At 42.4% G+C, this 22,074-nt stretch overlaps 1 protein-coding gene across 10 annotated transcripts in view; it reads right to left on the bottom strand.

The window, feature by feature from the left end:
- Positions 1–3,526, bottom strand: part of Cul1 (cullin 1) — an 82,430-nt gene extending 78,904 nt beyond the window's left edge. For 5 of the 10 annotated variants that reach the window (XR_010065657.1, XR_010065661.1, XR_010065662.1 and 2 more), the window contains exon 1: positions 2,937–3,073. The gene's annotated coding sequence lies outside the window, so the exon portion shown is untranslated. Of the gene's footprint in view, positions 1–2,300; positions 2,542–2,936; positions 3,074–3,389 lie in introns of those variants that run through there. The other 5 variants (XR_010065659.1, XM_063286252.1, XM_063286253.1 and 2 more) reach the window with 3 other exon arrangements.
- Between the last annotated feature and the right edge of the window lie 18,548 nt (positions 3,527–22,074).

Genomic DNA, 22,074 nt, shown 5'->3' with positions numbered 1-22,074 from the left:
GAACAAATTAGAAGTGCAATCTAGCTGAAACGTGAGTGGAAGCCAGAGAGCGGAATCTTCCTTTTATCCAGATTTCACAAGGGAAAAATTAAATACTATCAAACTTGGGCTTTTCATAACCCTGGTGGTCAAATATGAAATGTTATATTATGTTCTTTAAGGTAGTTCTCCAATGTCTCGCTAGTTATGTTCCCAAGGAATCCATATATTTTAAGGACTTAAAAGTTAGACAGTATCACTTAAAAATTACCTTAGGTGTTTGCTGCCAAGTCTAAGGAACTGCTGCCAAGTTTAAAGAATCCCTGGGACCCATAAGATAAAGACTATGAAGGTTGTCTTCTGGCGTTCACATGTGTGCTATGGGGCATGCGCACATATTTTTTTTTTTATTAACGTGAGTATTTATTTACATTTCGAATGTTATTCCCTTTCCCGGTTTCCGGGCAAACATCCCCCTAATCGCACACATTTTTTTTTTTTAAAGATGAATTTAGAACTGTCCTTTAAAATAGATGGTTAACAGCTTTTTTCCTCCAAACAAACCTAAAGGTAAGTTCAAAATGAAACCACTGATTCTCATATTATCCCATGACTTCACTGATAAAGGTAAAAAAGACTAAGTAGGCTTTGAGACTTATGAAGTGCCCTAATAATTTTGGGGGGCCCTAACAAATTAAATCTTAAGAATGCCAAGTAACTACTGTTTGACTTAAAGTTTGTTCATTTAAACATAATTTTCCTTGCTGAAATGAAGGTACATTATCCCTTATCCTCTCACAGAAACTTTAGTACAACTGGGCTGGCCTATCTTTCCAGCAGGGAATAGCCTTAAATACTAACCTGCTTTACTTCAAAGGTAAAGGGGTAAACAAACTTGTTTTTAAAAAAATACTGACTTCTTAAATTAAAATGATTAATTTTAATTTTACAAACTGTTTGGATTTCCACAAAGAAACCTTGGACAATTTTTTTTTCCCTAGGTAAAGTAAGTACTTATCAGGTGAAAGGGGCAACACAAGAAAAATGAGTTTCACTCTAGGGAAGCATGCAACATAATAGTAAACTTGCACTTTTAACAAGATCAACAGCAACAATGACTATGTTTTCTGCAGCCAAAATTAAGGGGAGGAGTAAAACCCTAGGATTAATTTAATTAGTCAATAAAAAAAAAAAAGCCATTCATGGTACCACCAAGATCATGTTCTATGTTATCTGAGGGAGACAAAGTAAAGGACTTATTCCTTGTTTTCAATGATTTCATAGTCACACGTATGGGAAATAAGCCTACACTGACAAAATTAATTACAGCAAGAAGGTGGAGTTCCCTGAACAACAGAGTCTATGTAATATCTAAAGACACCTGGCCAAATTAGCTCAGACTTCAGATGTATGTGACATACTAGGAATTTGGGCCACACCTTCCAGGGCCTGACCATAAGGCTCAGGAAAGATGTATCTTACAAACACCCTAGCATATCTAAAATATTTGCTTTTGGGCAAAATAGTTTTTTAAAGATGATGCCAACGGGGGAGGAAAGAGAAAAGGTTAACATTTTTAGAAAGCACTTCAGCCTTTTCTCCCAAGCTTAGTAAGTGCTTCCCCAAAACCTCCAAAAATAGGCATAATAGACGATAAAGCAAGCCAGTGTTGTGTTGCATACTCAGAATTTAAAATGAGATGTAACTGTTTCAACTTACTATAGGAAGCAATAAATACAAGTTTTATGTAAAAAAATAATAAAAATAAATCTTAAAACCTTTTCAAACAAAGAAAGACCTTATATCCTTATTTTTCTCAACTACACTTGCTTCTCCAGAGTGTTAGGTTTAGGTCCTAGAAACTTGAAGTAAAAGGAATTTAGTTCCTCTTTTGTCACCCCAGTGCCTTTCTAAAACAGTAATTATTTATTCCATCCTTAGCTTTTGGCTGTTTTAATGCTACTCCAGCACAGAGCAAGCACACACAGAGCAACTAAAAACACTTGAACAACTTGACTGCATTTCAGCATGCGTGCCCTTACCACAAACCCCCAACGACAGTGAACTGCAAGTACCAACAGCGACCTCGTAGGAAAGGGGGAATCCTCTTTTTTGGCAGACCTAGCTCCCTTAACTTTGGGGATTATTAGACTCAAGGAATGAAGAGTGCAAGCGTCCCTTGCTTTCTTAATTATCTCCGGTGTAACACAGTGCACAGGTGACAGAAAGAAGGGGTTCTCAGGGCCACGCGGGATTTAAGAATAGAGACCCGCAGAATCTCCGGCCCCCGACTCGGTCCCCCTGGCCCGGTGCCCGGTTACCTTTGGGGTCAGAGCGCGCGCTCCCGCCGGGCCCGGGGACGCGCCGAGGCCGCCGCACAGGGCCCAGCTCGACTGAGGAAAGCTGGCGGACGCCCCGGGGCTCCGTTCCTTTCGAAAAGCACACCGCATCCCGGCGCGCCTGCTCGGCCACGCTCCCAGAGAGAACGGAGCCCGGGGCACCACTGTTACCCAATAATCATGCCCCGCACCGTCGCAACAATGAGTGCCCCGGGATCCCCGAGAGCACGAGTCCCGCGGCCCTGAGCCGCCCCGGCCGAGCGGAACCCCCAGGGCCGAGGGGAAGGGAGGGGTAACGCGTGAGGCGCCGAGGCCCGCGCCACAGGCCGCGGTGAGTCCGGCTTTTTCCCAGTGCGTAGCCGGGGCCTGGTCCTGCGAGTCCCGGCCCAGGCCGAGCCTGGCCGGCCCGGTGACTCAGGCCGGGCCTGCCGGCTCCGCTCCGCCCTCAGCGTCCTACGCCCACGATTTCTCCAGCCCGGCCGCCATTCCGCCTAGTCGCGGCGCCTCGGGCCTTGCCGGCAACCCGGGCTCGGACGCCGCGGCCCGAGTCACTGCGACGCCGCGGCTCTGCCCGGGCCTGCGCTGCCTCCCGCCACCGCGGCCCGAGCCGCTACTCACCCGCATCTCCGGGCGCCCCCCGACGCTCGGGCGGCGTGTAGTGCTCGCGGGGCCCGCCGAGGTCTGGCCGCGTCCCTCAGCGCCCGGGCTGCCCCGCCTGGAGCTGCGTGCGACACGGCGCCCGCTCCTCCTCCTCCTCCCCTGCCCGCCTGCCGGCCCTCCTCCTCCCGCCGCCGCCGCCGCCGCCGCCTGCACCACGCAACCTCCGCCCTCTCGCCGTCCCTCCGCCGCTCCCCGCCCTCCCGGCTTCACCGGCTCTGGCGACCGCGGGGCGAAGCCGTGGGGGAGGGAGGGCCGGAACGCACCGCCATCGGCGTCCGGGGCGGGGGAGCCAAGAAACCGTCGCCGCCATCGCCTGGCCAGAGGCAGCGCGGGAGGGGCACTGAAACCGCCCTCCCAGAGTCTCTGGCCGCCCCTCAGTGGCGAGGACCCGCTTCACGCAGGCATTTCTACCTGGGAGCCATGGCCTCTGCTTCCCAAACGCCGAACTAGGTCCCGCCGGACGTGCGGAATCCTCCGCCAGGTTTTCCCGCCGCCCTCGCGTCGGGGCGGCCTCTTAAGCCCCGGCTTCCCGCCACTTCGGACTTCTCGTGGGGGCCGTGCTGAGGTTGGGGGCTCAGGTCTCTGAAGAAACTTCCGGAAGCGGCTGTAGGAGAGGGGCTGCGACCTCCTCTGCCCCTCTCCTGCATGCACATCCTGGGAGCTGACATGGACTCCAAGTGCACCGAGCTGGATGTCTCCAGACCTGGAGTTGGAGTTGAACCAGTGGCAATATCCCCAACCGTGAGAAGAGAAAGTCAGATGGGCTGGCGGCCCCCAAATCAGCGCGGACTCCAGAGAAACGTGCCATTGCTTCTCCGACCCCCCTCCTACCTGCAGGCCTTGGAGATCCCCCTGCGAAAACCTCCAGCTTACTCACATACCCACGTGTCTGTGTGTCTTCCTCTTTAGTACTTTTCTCCAAACTAAAGTGGGCTTCTTTCCCTTTTAGATCCTTTTCACTTTCAGTGTATAAGGTTCAGTTCTGGAGAGTTGGAGTTGCGATTCCAACCTGGGATGGCAGGAAATAGTATTTACATCTAGAATAATCTCACCCGTTAGAAATCAGCTGCTGTCTTGTCTTGTGTTTGTAATATCCCATTGTAAATTTGGCAACACCCCACAGGTGTTTGTCCCACAAGTGAGAGGCTGGAGAAAGAATGGATTTACCCCGCACCTAGTTAAGAGGCAGCTGTTTTAATATCCTGGCTTAGATCTGCCATTTAATTCTGTGAACAAGCAAGGGAATATTTTCAGTTAGCCCATCATCTGGGCCAAAGATGTATTTGATGTAACTTCTGTTTTCACCTAACAAGAACACTACAGAGATTCTAATGCACCACTTCAGGACAGTCTCCTCCGCATACCTGCAGTCCCAGATCCACAGCCTGAGTCACCACCTGTATTTCCTCTCGAAAGTCTCACTGGTGTGTGTTCCAAGTTCTCACCTGTGGGTCGAGACCCATTGGACAAACTTCTCCAAAAACATTTACATCACTATTCATAACAGCAAAATTACAGTTATGAAACAAACAAAAATCATGTTCTGATTGGTGGGTCACCCAGTGAACTGTATGAAAGAGTAGCAGCATTAGGAAGTTAAGAGAACTGCTTGTTTAGTCCTATGGAACTGTGGCTTTTTGTCAACATCTATTACGTATTTTTAGGAGTGTTGTTTGTATATGTGTATACCAAATTATGTTTACGTTTGTCTGGGGGAAAGAGATTTTTATTTTTTTATATCAAACACCTCAATAACTCAGTCAAAAGAAACATGTTTTTAGTAACCTTTCTGTGGATACATGATGAAGATGGAGGTAAGAAAGTGGAAGGTTTGTCCCTTGAATATTTTGGCTTTTGTTTTAAACTGGATTCCCATGTTCAGAGATAACAATTTACTTCCTCTCCATATTTCCTAATCTGTCGTTCTTCAGTGTCATCATTCTATATGGTCTCCTTTTCTGTGATTTTTCACCTCTGGATATGTGTGTGTCAACTTGAGGGTTTTCTCCAACCCGTTTTGCCCTAAATATAGGTATTTGGTCTATCTGAATCCATCCCCAGTTCTCAGTCTCCATTCCTTGTTTTAAAGTCTTTTATTTACTGTCCATACTGTCATTTTCAGTGGCTGGACTTGTTCATTGACCTGTGTCCACTTTGCAACCAGATGGCATCTGTTCTGAGCAGACAGCCCTACCTAATAGGACAAAAAGATATAACTTTCATGCTCAAAACACACCTAATCTCCTCTATCTTAGCAAAACAGTTATCTTTTTGGATGAGCCAGTTTGGAAAGATAGTGACACCAGAATCAAAGTTTAAAACTGTTTCAAAGGTCTTTATCAGACAAAAGTCAATGAGATTAAAATATAGCTTTGTAAATTAGAAATATTAACGTAGTTGGAAAAGCTCAAGTTTTAGGTCTAAATAGCTATTTTTAAAATCCCTCATTGTGGAGGTTCCCATGAGTGGCTTCAGGTATGCCTTGGGGAGAGGATTATTTCTTAAATTTCTGTCAGCATTTTGCTGAATGAATGAACACTAAAGCCTGCCCACATGGTCACTGCTCAGACGAAAGAGCACCTAGTCACTTAAACAGCCACAGGAACTATTAGTCTAAGACGGGTAAGAAACTAGTCTGTGGAAAGTAACTGTATTTCACAGGTTGTCCCTAAACTGACTGGGCTTCAGAATTACCCAGAGAAAATTATAAACTTCAGGGCCCTTCCAGATCTAAGACCCGAACTTGGAAGGAAAAGAACAAAACCAGAAGCTGACACTACCAGAGTTTATATTTGTGTGAACCACTATTAAGTGGGTAGGTTTGAGCAAGCTATTAAACTACTCGTGTTTCATCCTCATCTGATATGGAGATGATAGTAGTAACTCATGGAGCTGTAATCTAAACATTGGTATTTCTGACAATGATGAAATTTGCTAAAGACCCAGAACCTGAGTTTGGGAACCACTCCATGTTCCTTCTGTCCAGGTTTTAAAAGTTATAAGCCTAAAACTTTCACTATTAAGCCTTATAACCTAATGATCCTCATTTGTTTTGAAGCTGCATAAGTTTTAATTTTTTATGTATGTGTTGAATCTCTTGCGCACTTTATAAAAGCAAAGCCTGCAGTTCCATGTATGAGTGTGTTGCCTAAACATACGTGTACTATCTGTGCATGCATTGTACTGAAGGAAGACCGGAAGAGGGTGCCTAAACCCCTGGATTTGGAATTACTACAGTTGTGAGTTACCATGAGTGTGCTGGGAATTGAAATTATGTCCTCTGCAAAAAGCTCTTACTTCACTGAGCCATCTCTCTAGCCTCCAAAGGAGTAAGCTGATCATAATGACAAATGCTCTTAATCTCAGGAGGCAGAGAAGGTATATCTTTGTGAGTGTCAGGCCAGCCTGTGCCACAAACAGACTGGGAGTCGAGTAAAAGATTTTTATTAATATTTTAATTGTGTGTACAATTTTGAAGACATTTTTGATTCCTTATGTATGTATTGGGAGTATGAGTATATATACACGTAAGTGCAGGTATCTGTGGAGGTCAGAGGTGCCTAATCCCTAGGGCTGAAGTTACAGGCTATGAACAGCCCTGTGTGGGTGCTGGAGACTAAAACTAGATCCTCTTCAAAAGTAGTACATTCTTGTAGGCTTTTGATTTTTCTCAGCCCTATTTTTAATACTGGTTCTTAATAAAAACCCAAGACCAAGAAGCTTTACAAAGCTAGGTATGCAAGCCCCTGTCACTGTCCATTGAGTCCTATTTATACTCCCTCCAAACATGTCTGTCCTCCATTGATCTTGCCTCACAACATGTCTTTCCTCCACATGAGTCTGTTATCAGCTGACATCACTTTGCCAAATAGCAGAAGTCTGAGGAAGTGGCAAGAAGCCTCCAGAACACCAGAAGTGTTTTGGTGCATTTCTCTATGGAGTCATGACAAATGGAGGTCAGCTACACAGTGTAGCTGAACCAATACATGCATATCATTAGTGAAGGATTCTTCATCATGCATCCTTTCATGTGCTTGCTTTAGCAAAACATCCTTTCACCTGTGTCTGCTTCAGGAAAACATCCTTTGACATAACTGACTTTCTTAATTGGGAGTTTCTACCCTACCTTAGATCATTTTGTTCCCAGATAAAAGATACAAAACTTTTATATTTATAATGAGCCTTAATCAGCTCAAACTGGGGGTATATCTGCCCTCTGTGCTGTTATGTCTACTTCCCTACCAATAACCCTGAGACAGGACTTGCCGTGTTCTGCCTGGGCTGCTCTTACTCTGACTGGCCCTCATAGCCAGTTCTCACAATCCCTTACCCCATGGCATCTTTTCCACTCTCCACATGTTCTCTCTTCTCATCATGGTCTCTGCCTCAGACCCCAAGCCCAGCAGCCAAAACATCGCCTACCTCTTTTCTGCCTAGCTGTGGCATCTTTATTCAGCCAATAGTTTTAAATTAAAGAGCAGGGTTGGTTACATAACATCACGTAGTTTATATGAGGATCTCCTCATCCCTGGGAGCAACCAAGGTTTGGGGACCAGTATTTAGCATTACAATTTATAGCAAAAGCCCAAACTTCAACGAATCCATTAATCACCTCAGACTATTTTTTTTCTTTTTTTTGGAGCTGGGGACCGAACCCAGGGCACCTCAGACTATCTTAAAATTTATTGTGCGTTGGTGTTTTGTCTGCATGTATGTCTGTGTAAGGTAACCTTACACAGGTCCAACAGGACCTCCTGAAACTGGAGTTCTAGTTGAACCTGCATCCTCTGAAAGAGGAGCCAATGCTCTCAACTGCTGAGCAATCGCTCCCTACCTCAGACTTTTTAAGTTTATATAATTCTATCACAAAATTAACAAAAAACCACAAATGCAGCATTCTAAAAAACAATGTTAAATGTATTACTGGTGATAATTTGTAGGGAGCTGTGCTACCACACATAAGAAAAAAAAATTGTAAAACCCCAACAGAACAGGAACATCCAATAACAGAAGCTATAGTCTCTGTAGCCCTCACAGAACTACAACCTCCATTTTCTTAAATATTTTCAAAGAATATTACCAGCTCTTCAAAAAGTCTAAGTGCAGTCTTGTTGAGCTGCACTTAAATTCCTGTTCTTAGCCATTCAATTGCTAAAGCCACACTCCTCACACTTTATCACAGAATAATCATTTATCTCTTTTTTTCTTTCCTTTTCCTTCTCCTTGCTTCTGTGCTTGGCATCCTTTTCATATTTCTCTTTTAGCTTAGCTGTGTTCTGTTCATCTGGTTATTTTTAGCTAATTATTCAGACCATATTTCACTACATTTTAGAGAATTCCTAATGGAGAGATGTGTTTACTTTTTTATCTTTGGATGATGTTCAAAGCAAAACAGGAAGAATAGGGTGGTAATCTTTTATGAAGGTTAGGATTTTCTCATTGCCTTTGGGAGATGCTTAGCTTATCTCTCTAGCATACTGTAGTAGTTACTTTTCTATTGCTGTGAAAAGATACCGGGACCAAGATGATTTACAAAAGAAAGCATTTAATTGGGGACTTGCTTATAATTTCTGGGGGGTGAGTCCGTGACCATCATGGTAACACAGAAGCAGGAAAGCAGGCATGATGCTGACGCATTAACTAGGAGCTAAATCTGATCCACAAGCCCAAGACATAGAAAGGGGACTGACTAGAGTATCTTGGACTTTTGAAACCCCCAATCCCACCCCCAGTACCACACCTTCTCCTAAAGGCCACACCTCCTAATCCTTCCCACTTTCACCAACTGGGGACCAAGCATTCAGAAGCATGAGCCTATGGAGGCCATTCTCAATCAGACCACATATAGAAAGTTTTGTCACTTTATTGCCACATTTTCAGCCTTCAGATTCTTCGAGGACAGTTTTGGTTTGTTTTTTTGTTTTTTGTTTTTTTGTTTTTTTTTGTTTTTGTTTTTTTTTTGTTTTTTTTTTTTTTGTTTGTTTTTATGTGGGAAGACATTTTGCCTCTGGGCTTGTTGGGATCTCCTTTTTGATGACGACAGTTCACTCTCTGGTGGGAGCTTTTTCTCCAAGTCTCCAAGAGGGGCCAGCTCCAACAGAACTGCTGCCTTTGAGGGGATACAGCACAAACTAGTTTGTACATTTTTTTCAATATTCATCTGTTTTGTACTGCAAACATGCAAGAGGTGAGAAGAGAGTTACAGGCAGTTGTAAGCCAGCATGTTGGTAATAGGAATTGAATTCAGGTCCTCTGCAAGAGTGGTATGTGCTCTTAACCATTGAGCCACTCCAGCCCTTGTAGGTTTTAAATTAAGTTTATTTACTTAATCCAAAATTAAAGATACACTATTCATATTTTTAAAAGAAAAAATCAGTTCCTTTTAGGGAAAAAATGCTACATATGTCCTATATCTATACAGAACAACTTGAGAGACATATCAGAAGGGAAAAGCAAAGTGATAAAATTTTTCTTTCACTTCAGCCTTACATTCTTTGAAGAAGGTTTTTCAATCTCTTACATTGATTAATTAGAAAAAAATCCATAGCTCATTTTGGTTCATCAAATGTCAATGAAGAAATATTTTTAATGATGTGCAAAGGCAACTAGAAGAATACAAAGCCAATATCTTAATGAAGTCAAGAACTGCTTGAATGAAAACCAGAATTTTTCTCTCTCTTTCTATAGGTCTTTGTTACTTAGGTGAGCTCCTGGCTCAGCAAACTTGCTTCTGCTTCCTAAGTAGCTACTGCTATAATGTGCTATTTATTGTAGAGCCAGCTCTCAGCTCTTGACCTCTAAGTCACCCAAAACATTTAACTCCAGACTACCAAATCACTCATTCAAAAAAAAAAAAATGTGAAGAGCTTGTTTCTCTAGCCTAGATAGGCACCAAAGATTCCTAAGTACCATTTCTCAGAGACTCAGATAGCTCTGAGGTAGTAATAAGACTCATCAGATACTCACAGATTCATAATACCTGGCTACCTGGCTGAATCAGGTTACGTGACTTTTGTCTCACATTGATGAGTAGCACCTGAAAACAACAAATCAGATTTGGCAGAAACACCAAGTGCCTCGGGCAGGCTGAAGGCCTTGTCAAAAGGTTCTGGAAAGAGGATACAAGTAAGAAGAGAATAAAGCTGGTCATGGTAGCTCTCACCTAAAAATCCCAGCACTAAGAGGCTGAGGCAAAAAAGACTTAGCTATGATTTGAAGGCCATCCTGGGCTATACAGTGAGAGCCCGTCTCTCAAAAAGGAATGCAGAAAAAGAAAATGTGTCCAAGTTTGGATTTTGTATACTGCCAGTCCTAGGCCTCCTGTTTTCCTTTTTTTTTTTTTTTTTTTTTTTTTTTTCGGAGCTGGGGACCGAACCCAGGGCCTTGCACTTGCTAGGCAAGTGCTCTACCGCTGAGCTAAATCCCCAACCCCGCCTCCTGTTTTCAGACCCAGAAAAATGCTGGTGTAAAATAGTTATTTTGAAATCTGCCATTTTAGAAAAGGTGGGAAATTGTCATAACGTTGTTAGACTGGACTCAAGAAAGTTCTTCTTTCCCAGACCCATGCTCCCAGAAATAAGACTCAGCCTAGTCTCTATGAGAAATTATTCTGAGTTTCAGAACAGTGTTCTAAAATTTCTTCATTCAAGATACTTTATAACCCTCTATACTTCAACCACTACAACATCCATATTTAACTTAGATGCCATTCTTCTGTGGTTTTCTTGTATGAGGTTCATTGGAGTAGTTATCATTTTCATTCAGAGTCTATTGAGTGTTAATCTTATCTAATAAGCAAGCAAACAAAAACCAACCCTAATGGAAACAGGTGAAGAAACATTTGACCAAATGTCAAGGCACTGTCCTGAAATACATAAGGACTGATCAGAATGCCCTGGACATAACATAGCAAATAGAACTTGACTTCTCTATAAAAAGATGGGAATAATTCAATTGAGAGAGTGCTTGCCTAACATGCATGAAACCCTGGGTAGATCCTGAGGACTGAATAAAAGCCAACATGGTATCCCATTCCTGTTGAAGTTAGGTAGTTTTTCCTCCAAGACCCATGCTACCAGAAATAAGACTCAGACTCAAAATATACTTACAAATACCTTGGCCATATACTAGGCTCTTCTCTGACTAGCTCATAACAACCTATTTATTCTAACTGACATTTTGCTACATGACTGGTTATCTGTGCTAAGGTACCATGCTTCTGTTTCATCTCACTTTTCCAGGCTAATCTCCTACCTGGCACTATCCCAGAATTCTTTCTGCCCCCCGGATGTTCCACCTCCTATTTCCTGCCTAAGCTATAGGCCAAGAGAATTATTATTGACAGGTGCCACATCCATACAGACACAAGATATTTTCTCTACACACTCTTATAATCCCTGGACTTGAGAGATGGAGGCAGGAGCATCCTGTTTTAGTTAGGGTTTTATTGCTGTGAACAGACACCACGACCAAGGCAGCTCTTCTAAGGACAACATTTAATTGGGGCTGGCTTACAGGTCCATTATCATCAAAGCAGGAGCAGGCAGGTTCAGTTCATTATCATCAAGGTAGCATCCAGGCAGGCACAGTGCAGGAGGAGCTGAGTTCTACATCTTCACCCCAGGAAGTCAGGAACAGACTAAACATCCCCAGGCAGCTAGGAGGAGGGTTTCCAAGCCCACCCCTACTTCCTCCAACAATTCCACACCTAATAGTGCCACGCCCTGGGCCACACATATGCAAACTATCTTATATCTGAAGGTAAATATCATCCTGGGCTTAGACATTGTAGCCAGTGACTACATGAGACCCAGCTTCTAAACAAACAACAAAATATATATGTACTCAAAGCCTCAGATTTCTTGCCTCCTATGACTCCAGCCTATGCATACTTACCCACTGAGTTTAAGTTTCTCTTCTGTCTGTGATATATGATGTAGCCCCAAATTAGCTTGCAACTTCTCATTTTCATGCCAAACTCTTACAGTCATGTGATTCATCAAGCTGATGAGATCCCCACTCCTAACCCCACTATCTTCTACACTTAAATATCAGTTCCTTACCTTTTCATATTCTATTCCCTTAACATGTGATCTTGCTGGTATCAATTATCTATTTACATGTCACCTCCAATTCTGTCTACAGACATTTATAGGACTTGTGGTTTGTTTGTTTGTTTTTGGTAGAGTTTAGGATGGTTTCTCTCTAATAAAATGTCCATGCTCAAATGACTTGTGATAGTTTACTTATGCATGAAAACTTCATAGATAAAGCACATGAAACTCAAATTATATCCCTAGTTCAGGTCAAATAGGTAACCTAAACATGTCCTGCCAAATAAATATCTAGAGTATTCCAACATTTCATCCCCAGAAAGAGAGAACGTTGGGGTGGAGTCGGGCGATATTATTGGTCTCAACACCACCTTGTCATCCAAGGCAGAAGCCTCTGTTCATTCTCATTCTGCTCTCTCTTTAGTCTCACCTTCGCTTTCTCTGAGCACTAAAGATCAAACTTCAGGCTTTGTGCATGCTGTGGAAGGCCACTGAGTGTCACCTGTAGTCCCCCTTCCCCCACATCTCAAATAACATCCTGGCCAATTGAGACCTGTTTAGTTTTTATTTGGATGGCTTCCCTGGTCTCTAGGCAATTAATTCATCCTGCTTCTGGTCTGTGCTCTGACTCACCATCCACAGAACCACATTGTTTTCTCCAGCATAACAATCGTTTCTGAGAGAAGCAGGGGCTCTCTGCTGGATGGCCCAGGCTGAAATGTCTCTATCACTATGCACAGATTACCTTGGGGAAGTTATCTTCCCTGTCTGTGCCTTAGTCTCTTTATCTATAAAATGGAACACTTCATAGAACAGTGTTAAGAAAGAAGTTATAACAATGCATTCACTGTACCCTGAGATTTTCCATCAATATTGAATGTAAGACCTCTGAGAAAGTCCTCCCTGAACTTTCTCTGTCAATTGCCAAAATTTGAGTTTCAGTTGTGAACTATATTAATGGCCTGTACATGCACCCATGTAACACTTGTGTAGTACATCCTGGGATATTCCAAGTTTGTTTTGGTGGATATTGGAGAGAACATTCTGGTCATCAGTAATGTTCCAGGAAAAACTCGATGGCCCATTGTGGTGATTTGGATGAGACACCTCCCATATTCTTGAGCATTTGGGAGAGGGTAGGGGGTTGTGACTTTGCTGGAAGAAATGTATCACTGGGGGTAGGCTTTGTGGTTTCAAAGCTTCTCACCATCCTCACTTGCTCTTTTTCCTGCTTGAGGTTAAAATGTGAGTTGTAAGCTGTTCTGCCACCATGCCAGGTACTTGATGCCACAGTTCCTTGCTGTGATAGTGATGGACTCCCATCCCTCTGGAACTGTAAGCCTAAATAAACCATTCCTTCTCCAAGTCACCTTGATTGCAGTGCTTTGTCATAGCTATAGAAAAGTAACTATTTACTCATCATCACTACTTGCTTTTGTGTTTTAGAGAAGAGCTTTACTATTCACAGAATATTCACATAGAATTCAAGAAATTTCCATGACCTAGGAGCTTGGATTTTTTGGTCTGTAAGGCCAGAACTATGAGAGTTAAATTGCCAGAAGCCATCAACTTCCACTCCCCAGAGCAATAAGAGAGAGTTACAAGGCCAGAGGTCATTAGCCTTTGGTCTTCATAGGATGCTGTGTCCCACCACAGAATCTGAATATGAGGGTAGGCCCCTGTTAGGTGACTGCTGACTTTAACATAATTCCTGCCCATTTATGGTCATATAGTCCCAAGTTCCAGGGATCAGCTTGTGGACATCTTTGAATATCCATTATTCTGCCTACCCCACCCACTGTTACTCACAGTCCAAAGTGCAGGTCTAGATGGCTCACTGGCATCACTTTCTTGCAGAACACCACTCCTCTTTGCTCACTCTATCCAAGGAATTTTTTTTATTACATTTATTCACTTGTGTGTGGGCCTGCTCATGCCATGGCACACTTATTGAGGTGAGAAGACAGCTTGTAGGAGTCAGTTCCTTCTTTCTACCATGTGGGTCCTGGAGCTCAACTTTGCATGTTCCGGTGGTACAACAAGTGGCTTAACCTGCTGCACCATCTTTCTGGCCCCCAAGAAACTTCCTGTGTTCACTTTATCCATGTGTCTCAACTCATTGGAAAGACCTGTTCTAATAACTTTTTGGTGGTATAACAAATTTCTAATCAAAACAAAAGAAAAACATTTCTTTTGGCTTAGAGTTTGGGTCTAAGGTCAACTTTTTGAGTTCCTATCCTGGATTCCTTTAATGATGGACTATAAAGTGGAAGTGTAAGCCAAATAAACCCTTTCCTCCCCATCTTGATTTTTGGTCTTGGTGTTTTATGGCAGCAATAGAAACCCAAACTAAGATACCAATTAAATGTTGCTTTGGTCACAGTGTCTCTTTATAATAAAAGAATGGTGATTAAGATACCCAGAGTCTTGGCTTACTCTTAAGGGCCTTTTCCACAGGGAGACAAAGAAGGCAAAACAGGACAACCATAGTCATAAGACCTATGTTACTTCTATCCTAAGTGGGTCAGATGGCGTGGTGATGACCCATGCCATTGTCCTCAGTGGCCTCCTTCAGCTGGGTATGGTGGATTCACAGGGGTGACACTGATGACCACAGAAGGAGGGGGTGAGGACCGCAGGACATGGGTCTTTCTACATTGGTTCCAGACTTAGAATTGTTATAGTCACCTACACAAGTCTGGAACTTGTAGGCAGTGTCAGATACAGTTAATGGCATAACTTTATGAATCATCTGATAAATAAAACTCTGAGCTTGTGTTTGTGGCAGGTCTGTGGGACTTGAGAAGGGACATTTCTTAGTTTTTTGGGGGGCGGGGAATCCAAAACATAATTTCAAATGTGGTGAAACCTTCTTGATACAAAGCGTGTCTAGCATTTAGAAGGGCAAACAGGCCCAGGAGCAGCAGGACACCTGCCTGAGACACCGCCGGAACCTGAAAGAAACAGACCGGATAAACAGTTCTCTGCACCCAAATCCCGTGGGAGGGAGAGCTAAACCTTCAGAGAGGCAGACAAGCCTGGGAAACCAGAAGAGACTGCTCCCTGCACACACATCTCGGACGCCAGAGGAAAAAACCAAAGACCATCTGGAACCCTGGTGCACTGAAGCTCCTGGAAGGGGCGGCACAGGTCTTCCTGGTTGCTGCCGCTGCAGAGAGCCCCTGGGCAGCACCCCACGAGCGAACCTGAGCCTCGGGACCACAGGTAAGACCAAATTTTCTGCTGCAAGAAAGCTGCCTGGTGAACTCAAGACACAGGCCCACAGGAACAGCTGAAGACCTGTAGAGAGGAAAAACTACACGCCCGAAAGCAGAACACTCTGTCCCCATAACTGACTGAAAGAGAGGAAAACAGGTCTACAGCACTCCTGACACACAGGCTTATAGGACAGTCTAGCCACTGTCAGAAATAGCAGAACAAAGTAACACTAGAGATAATCTGATGGCGAGAGGCAAGCGCAGGAACCCAAGCAACAGAAACCAAGACTACATGCCATCATCGGAGCCTAATTCTCCCACCAAAACAAACATGGAATATCCAAACACACCAGAAAAGCAAGATCTAGTTTCAAAATCATATTTGATCATGATGCTGGAGGACTTCAAGAAAGACATGAACACACTTAGGGAAACACAGGAAAACATTAATAAACAAGTAGAAGCCTACAGAGAGGAATCGCAAAAATCCCTGAAAGAATTCCAGGAAAACACAATCAAACAGTTGAAGGAATTAAAAATGGAAATAGAAGCAATCAAGAAAGAACACATGGAAATAACCCTGGATATAGAAAACCAAAAGAAGAGACAAGGAGCTGTAGATACAAGCTTCACCAACAGAATACAAGAGATGGAAGAGAGAATCTCAGGAGCAGAAGATTCCATAGAAATCATTGACTCAACTGTCAAAGATAATGTAAAGCGGAAAAAGCTACTGGTCCAAAACATACAGGAAATCCAGGACTCAATGAGAAGATCAAACCTAAGGATAATAGGTATAGAAGAGAGTGAAGACTCCCAGCTCAAAGGACCAGTAAATATCTTCAACAAAATCATAGAAGAAAACTTCCCTAACCTAAAAAAAGAGATACCCATAGACATACAAGAAGCCTACAGAACTCCAAATAGATTGGACCAGAAAAGAAACACCTCCCGTCACATAATTGTCAAAACACCAAACGCACAAAATAAAGAAAGAATATTAAAAGCAGTAAGGGAAAAAGGTCAAGTAACATATAAAGGGAGACCTATCAGAATCACACCAGACTTCTCGCCAGAAACTATGAAGGCCAGAAGATCCTGGACTGATGTCATACAGACCCTAAGAGAACACAAATGCCAGCCCAGGTTACTGTATCCAGCAAAACTTTCAATTAACATTGATGGAGAAACCAAGATATTCCATGACAAAACCAAATTTACACAATATCTTTCTACAAATCCAGCACTACAAAGGATAATAAATGGTAAAGCCCAACATAAGGAGGCAAGCTATACCCTAGAAGAAGCAAGAAACTAATCGTCTTGGCAACAAAACAAAGAGAATGAAAGCACACAAACATAACCTCACATCCAAATATGAATATAAAGGGAAACAATAATCACTATTCCTTAATATCTCTCAATATCAATGGCCTCAACTCCCCAATAAAAAGACATAGATTAACAAACTGGATACGCAACGAGGACCCTGCATTCTGCTGCCTACAGGAAACACACCTCAGAGACAAAGACAGACACTACCTCAGAGTGAAAGGCTGGAAAACAACTTTCCAAGCAAATGGTCAGAAGAAGCAAGCTGGAGTAGCCATTCTAATATCAAATAAAATCAATTTCCAACTAAAAGTCATCGAAAAAGATAAGGAAGGACACTTCATATTCATCAAAGGAAAAATCCACCAAGATGAACTCTCAATCCTAAATATCTATGCCCCAAATACAAGGGCACCTACATACGTAAAAGAAACCTTACTAAAGCTCAAAACACACATTGCACCTCACACAATAATAGTGGGAGATTTCAACACCCCACTCTCATCAATGGACAGATCATGGAAACAGAAATTAAACTGTGATGTCGACAGACTAAGAGAAGTCATGAGCCAAATGGACTTAACGGATATTTATAGAACATTCTATCCTAAAGCAAAAGGATATACCTTCTTCTCAGCTCCTCATGGTACTTTCTCCAAAATTGACCATATAATTGGTCAAAAAACGGGCCTCAACAGGTACAGAAAGATAGAAATAATCCCATGCGTGCTATCGGACCACCACGGTCTAAAACTGGTCTTCAATAACAATAAGGGAAGAATGCCCACATATACGTGGAAATTGAACAATGCTCTACTCAATGATAACCTGGTCAAGGAAGAAATAAAGAAAGAAATTAAAAACTTTTTAGAATTTAATGAAAATGAAGATACAACATACTCAAACTTATGGGACACAATGAAAGCTGTGCTAAGAGGAAAACTCATAGCGCTGAGTGCCTGCAGAAAGAAACAGGAAAGAGCATATGTCAGCAGCTTGACAGCACACCTAAAAGCTCTAGAACAAAAAGAAGCAAATACACCCAGGAGGAGTAGAAGGCAGGAAATAATCAAACTCAGAGCTGAAATCAACCAAGTAGAAACAAAAAGGACCATAGAAAGAATCAACAGAACCAAAAGTTGGTTCTTTGAGAAAATCAACAAGATAGATAAACCCTTAGCCAGACTAACGAGAGGACACAGAGAGTGCGTCCAAATTAACAAAATCAGAAATGAAAAGGGAGACATAACTACAGATTCAGAGGAAATTCAAAAAATCATCAGATCTTACTATAAAAACCTATATTCAACAAAATTTGAAAATCTTCAGGAAATGGACAATTTCCTAGACAGATACCAGGTATCGAAGTTAAATCAGGAACAGATAAACCAGTTAAACAACCCCATAACTCCTAAGGAAATAGAAGCAGTCATTAAAGGTCTCCCAACCAAAAAGAGCCCAGGTCCAGACGGGTTTAGTGCAGAATTCTATCAAACCTTCATAGAAGACCTCATACCAATATTATCCAAACTATTCCACAAAATTGAAACAGATGGAGCCCTACCGAATTCCTTCTACGAAGCCACAATTACTCTTATACCTAAACCACACAAAGACACAACAAAGAAAGAGAACTTCAGACCAATTTCCCTTATGAATATCGACGCAAAAATACTCAATAAAATTCTGGCAAACCGAATTCAAGAGCACATCAAAACAATCATCCACCATGATCAAGTAGGCTTCATCCCAGGCATGCAGGGATGGTTTAATATACGGAAAACCACCAACGTGATCCATTATATAAACAAACTGAAAGAACAGAACCACATGATCATTTCATTAGATGCTGAGAAAGCATTTGACAAAATTCAACACCCCTTCATGATAAAAGTCCTGGAAAGAATAGGAATTCAAGGCCCATACCTAAACATAGTAAAAGCCATATACAGCAAACCAGTTGCTAACATTAAACTAAATGGAGAGAAACTTGAAGCAATCCCAGTAAAATCAGGGACTAGACAAGGCTGCCCACTCTCTCCCTACTTATTCAATATAGTTCTTGAAGTTCTAGCCAGAGCAATCAGACAACAAAAAGAGATCAAAGGGATACAGATCGGAAAAGAAGAGGTCAAAATATCACTATTTGCAGATGACATGATAGTATATTTAAGTGATCCCAAAAGCTCCACCAGAGAACTACTAAAGCTGATAAACAACTTCAGCAAAGTGGCTGGGTATAAAATTAACTCAAATAAATCAGTTGCCTTCCTCTATACAAAAGAGAAACAAACCGAGAAAGAAATTAGGGAAACGACACCCTTCATAATAGACCCAAATAATATAAAGTACCTCGGTGTGACTTTAACCAAGCAAGTAAAAGATCTGTACAATAAGAACTTCAAGACACTGAGGAAAGAAATTGAAGAAGACCTCAGAAGATGGAAAGATCTCCCATGCTCATGGATTGGCAGGATTAATATAGTAAAAATGGCCATTTTACCAAAAGCAATCTACAGATTCAATGCAATCCCCATCAAAATACCAATCCAATTCTTCAAAGAGTTAGACAGAACAATTTGCAAATTCATCTGGAATAACAAAAAACCCAGGATAGCTAAAGCTATCCTCAACAATAAAAGGACTTCAGGGGGAATCACTATCCCTGAACTCAAGCAGTATTACAGAGCAATAGTGATAAAAACTGCATGGTATTGGTACAGAGACAGACAGATAGACCAATGGAATAGAATTGAAGACCCAGAAATGAACCCACACACCTATGGTCACTTGAGATTTGACAAAGGAGCCAAAACCATCCAACAGAAAAAAGATAGCATTTTCAGCAAATGGTGCTGGTTCAACTGGAGGGCAACATGTAGAAGAATGCAGATCGATCCATGCTTATCACCCTGTACAAAGCTTAAGTCCAAGTGGATCAAGGACCTCCACATCAAACCAGACACACTCAAACTAATAGAAGAAAAACTAGGGAAGCATCTGGAACACATGGGCACTGGAAAAAATTTCCTGAAGAAAACACCAATGGCTTATGCTCTAAGATCAAGAATCGACAAATGGGATCTCATAAAACTGCAAAGCTTCTGTAAGGCAAAGGACACGGTGGTTAGGACAAAACGGCAACCAACAGATTGGGAAAAGATCTTTACCAATCCTACAACAGATAGAGGCCTTATATCCAAAATATACAAAGAACTCAAGAAGTTAGACCGCAGGGAAACAAATAACCCTATTAAAAATGGGGTTCAGAGCTAAACAAAGAATTCACAGCTGAGGAATGCCGAATGGCTGAGAAACACCTAAAGAAATGTTCAACATCTTTAGTCATAAGGGAAATGCAAATCAAAACAACCCTGAGATTTCACCTCACACCAGTGAGAATGGCTAAGATCAAAAACTCAGGTGACAGCAGATGCTGGCAAGGATGTGGAGAAAGAGGAACACTCCTCCATTGTTGGTGGGATTGCAGACTGGTAAAACCATTCTGGAAATCAGTCTGGAGGTTCCTCAGAAAATTGGACATTGAACTGCCTGAGGATCCAGCTATACCTCTCTTGGGCATATACCCAAAAGATGCCTCAACACATAAAAGAGACACGTGCTCCACTATGTTCATCGCAGCCTTATTTATAATAGCCAGAAAATGGAAAGAACCCAGGTGCCCTTCAACAGAGGAATGGATACAGAAAATGTGGTACATCTACACAATGGAATATTACTCAGCTATCAAAAACAACGAGTTTATGAAATTCGTAGGCAAATGGTTGGAACTGGAAAATATCATCCTGAGTGAGCTAACCCAATCACAGAAAGACATACATGGTATGCACTCACTGATAAGTGGCTATTAGCCCAAATGCTTGAATTACCCTAGATCCCTAGAACAAACAAAACTCAAGACGGATGATCAAAATGTGAATGCTTCACTCCTTCTTTAAATGAGGAAAAAGAATACCCTTGGCAGGGAAGGGAGAGGCAAAGATTAAAACAGAGACTGAAGGAACACCCATTCAGAGCCTGCCCCACATGTGGCCCATACATATACAGCCACCCAATTAGACAAGATGGATGAAGCAAAGAAGTGCAGACCGACAGGAGCCGGATGTAGATCGCTCCTGAGAGACACAGCCAGAATACAGCAAATACAGAGGCGAATGCCAGCAGCAAACCACTGAACTGAGAATAGGTCCCCCGTTGAAGGAATCAGAGAAAGAACTGGAAGAGCTTGAAGGGGCTCGAGACCCCAAAAGTACAACAATGTCAAGCAACCAGAGCTTCCAGGGACTAAGCCACTACCTAAAGACTATACATGGACTGACCCTGGACTCTGACCCCATAGGTAGCAATGAATATCCTAGTAAGAGCACCAGTGGAAGGGGAAGCCCTGGGTCCTGCTAAGACTGAACCCCCAGGGAACTAGTCTATGGGGGGAGGGCGGCAATGGGGGGAGGGTTGGGAGGGGAACACCCATAAGGAAGGGGAGGGGGGAGGGGGATGTTTGCCCGGAAACCGGGAAAGGGAATAACACTCGAAATGTATATAAGAAATACTCAAGTTAATAAAAAAAAAAAAAAAGAAAGAAAAAGAAAAAGAAAAAGAAAAAAAAAGAAAAAGAAAAAGAAAAAGAAAAAAAAAAAGAAGGGCAAACAATAGAAGGTTGGCCCAATTTTCATCGGTTTCAAGGATGTATTTAGTTAAAGTTTCCTTCAAGGTCTGATCTATCCTTTTTGCCTGTCCTGAGTTTTATGGCCTATAAACACAATGTAGTTTCCAATCAACATTTAGAACCTTTGCCAGATTTTGGGAAATTTTGCCCAGAAAGTTTGGGCCATTGTTATATCCCAGTGAGAGGGACAATCCAAACCTAGGGATTGACTTTTGGAGTTTCTTGGTGATCGCTGAGGCTGTTTCTGTTTTTGTGGGATAGGATTTCACCAATCCAAGAAGGAAGGTATCTATAAAATCTAACAAATATATATATATATATATATATATATATATATATATATATATATATCCAAGAACCATGGGTTTTATCTGTAAAGTCTGTGCCCCAGTGTTCTGGGAAGCTCTCCTTTGGGTCCAGCAGATTCCTTCTGTGCTTTTCTTCCTCCTTTGGAGTTGACTTGTGCACAATAGTACACCTAGACACAATGTCTTTGACAAGATTATTTAATTGAGGGATATAAAATCTGTACCTGAATAATTTATCAATTTTAGATAACACCAAGTGGGTGGCCTGGTGAAGTTTGGCAACCATTTGTCTTCTGAGAGATTAGCTAGAGTATAGATCTCCCATTTGGCAAGAACTGCCACCCATTCTCACCCTGCTTGGCTTCTTCCCTTTCTGACCATTTGTTTTCTTCCTTTGTGTAGCTTGGGTTTTGAAGCAATGTAGGTTTGGACAGAGTTACCAAGATTTGAGTCCCCACTGGCTCTAAGACTGCCTCTAAGTTTGCTGACCTGTTTCCT

Source organism: Rattus norvegicus, chromosome 4 (genome assembly GCF_036323735.1).
Source record: "Rattus norvegicus strain BN/NHsdMcwi chromosome 4, GRCr8, whole genome shotgun sequence".
Classification (NCBI taxonomy): Eukaryota; Metazoa; Chordata; class Mammalia; order Rodentia; family Muridae; genus Rattus; species Rattus norvegicus.
Note: the sequence above shows the minus strand (reverse complement) of the source record. Positions and strands in the feature narration are given on the sequence as shown.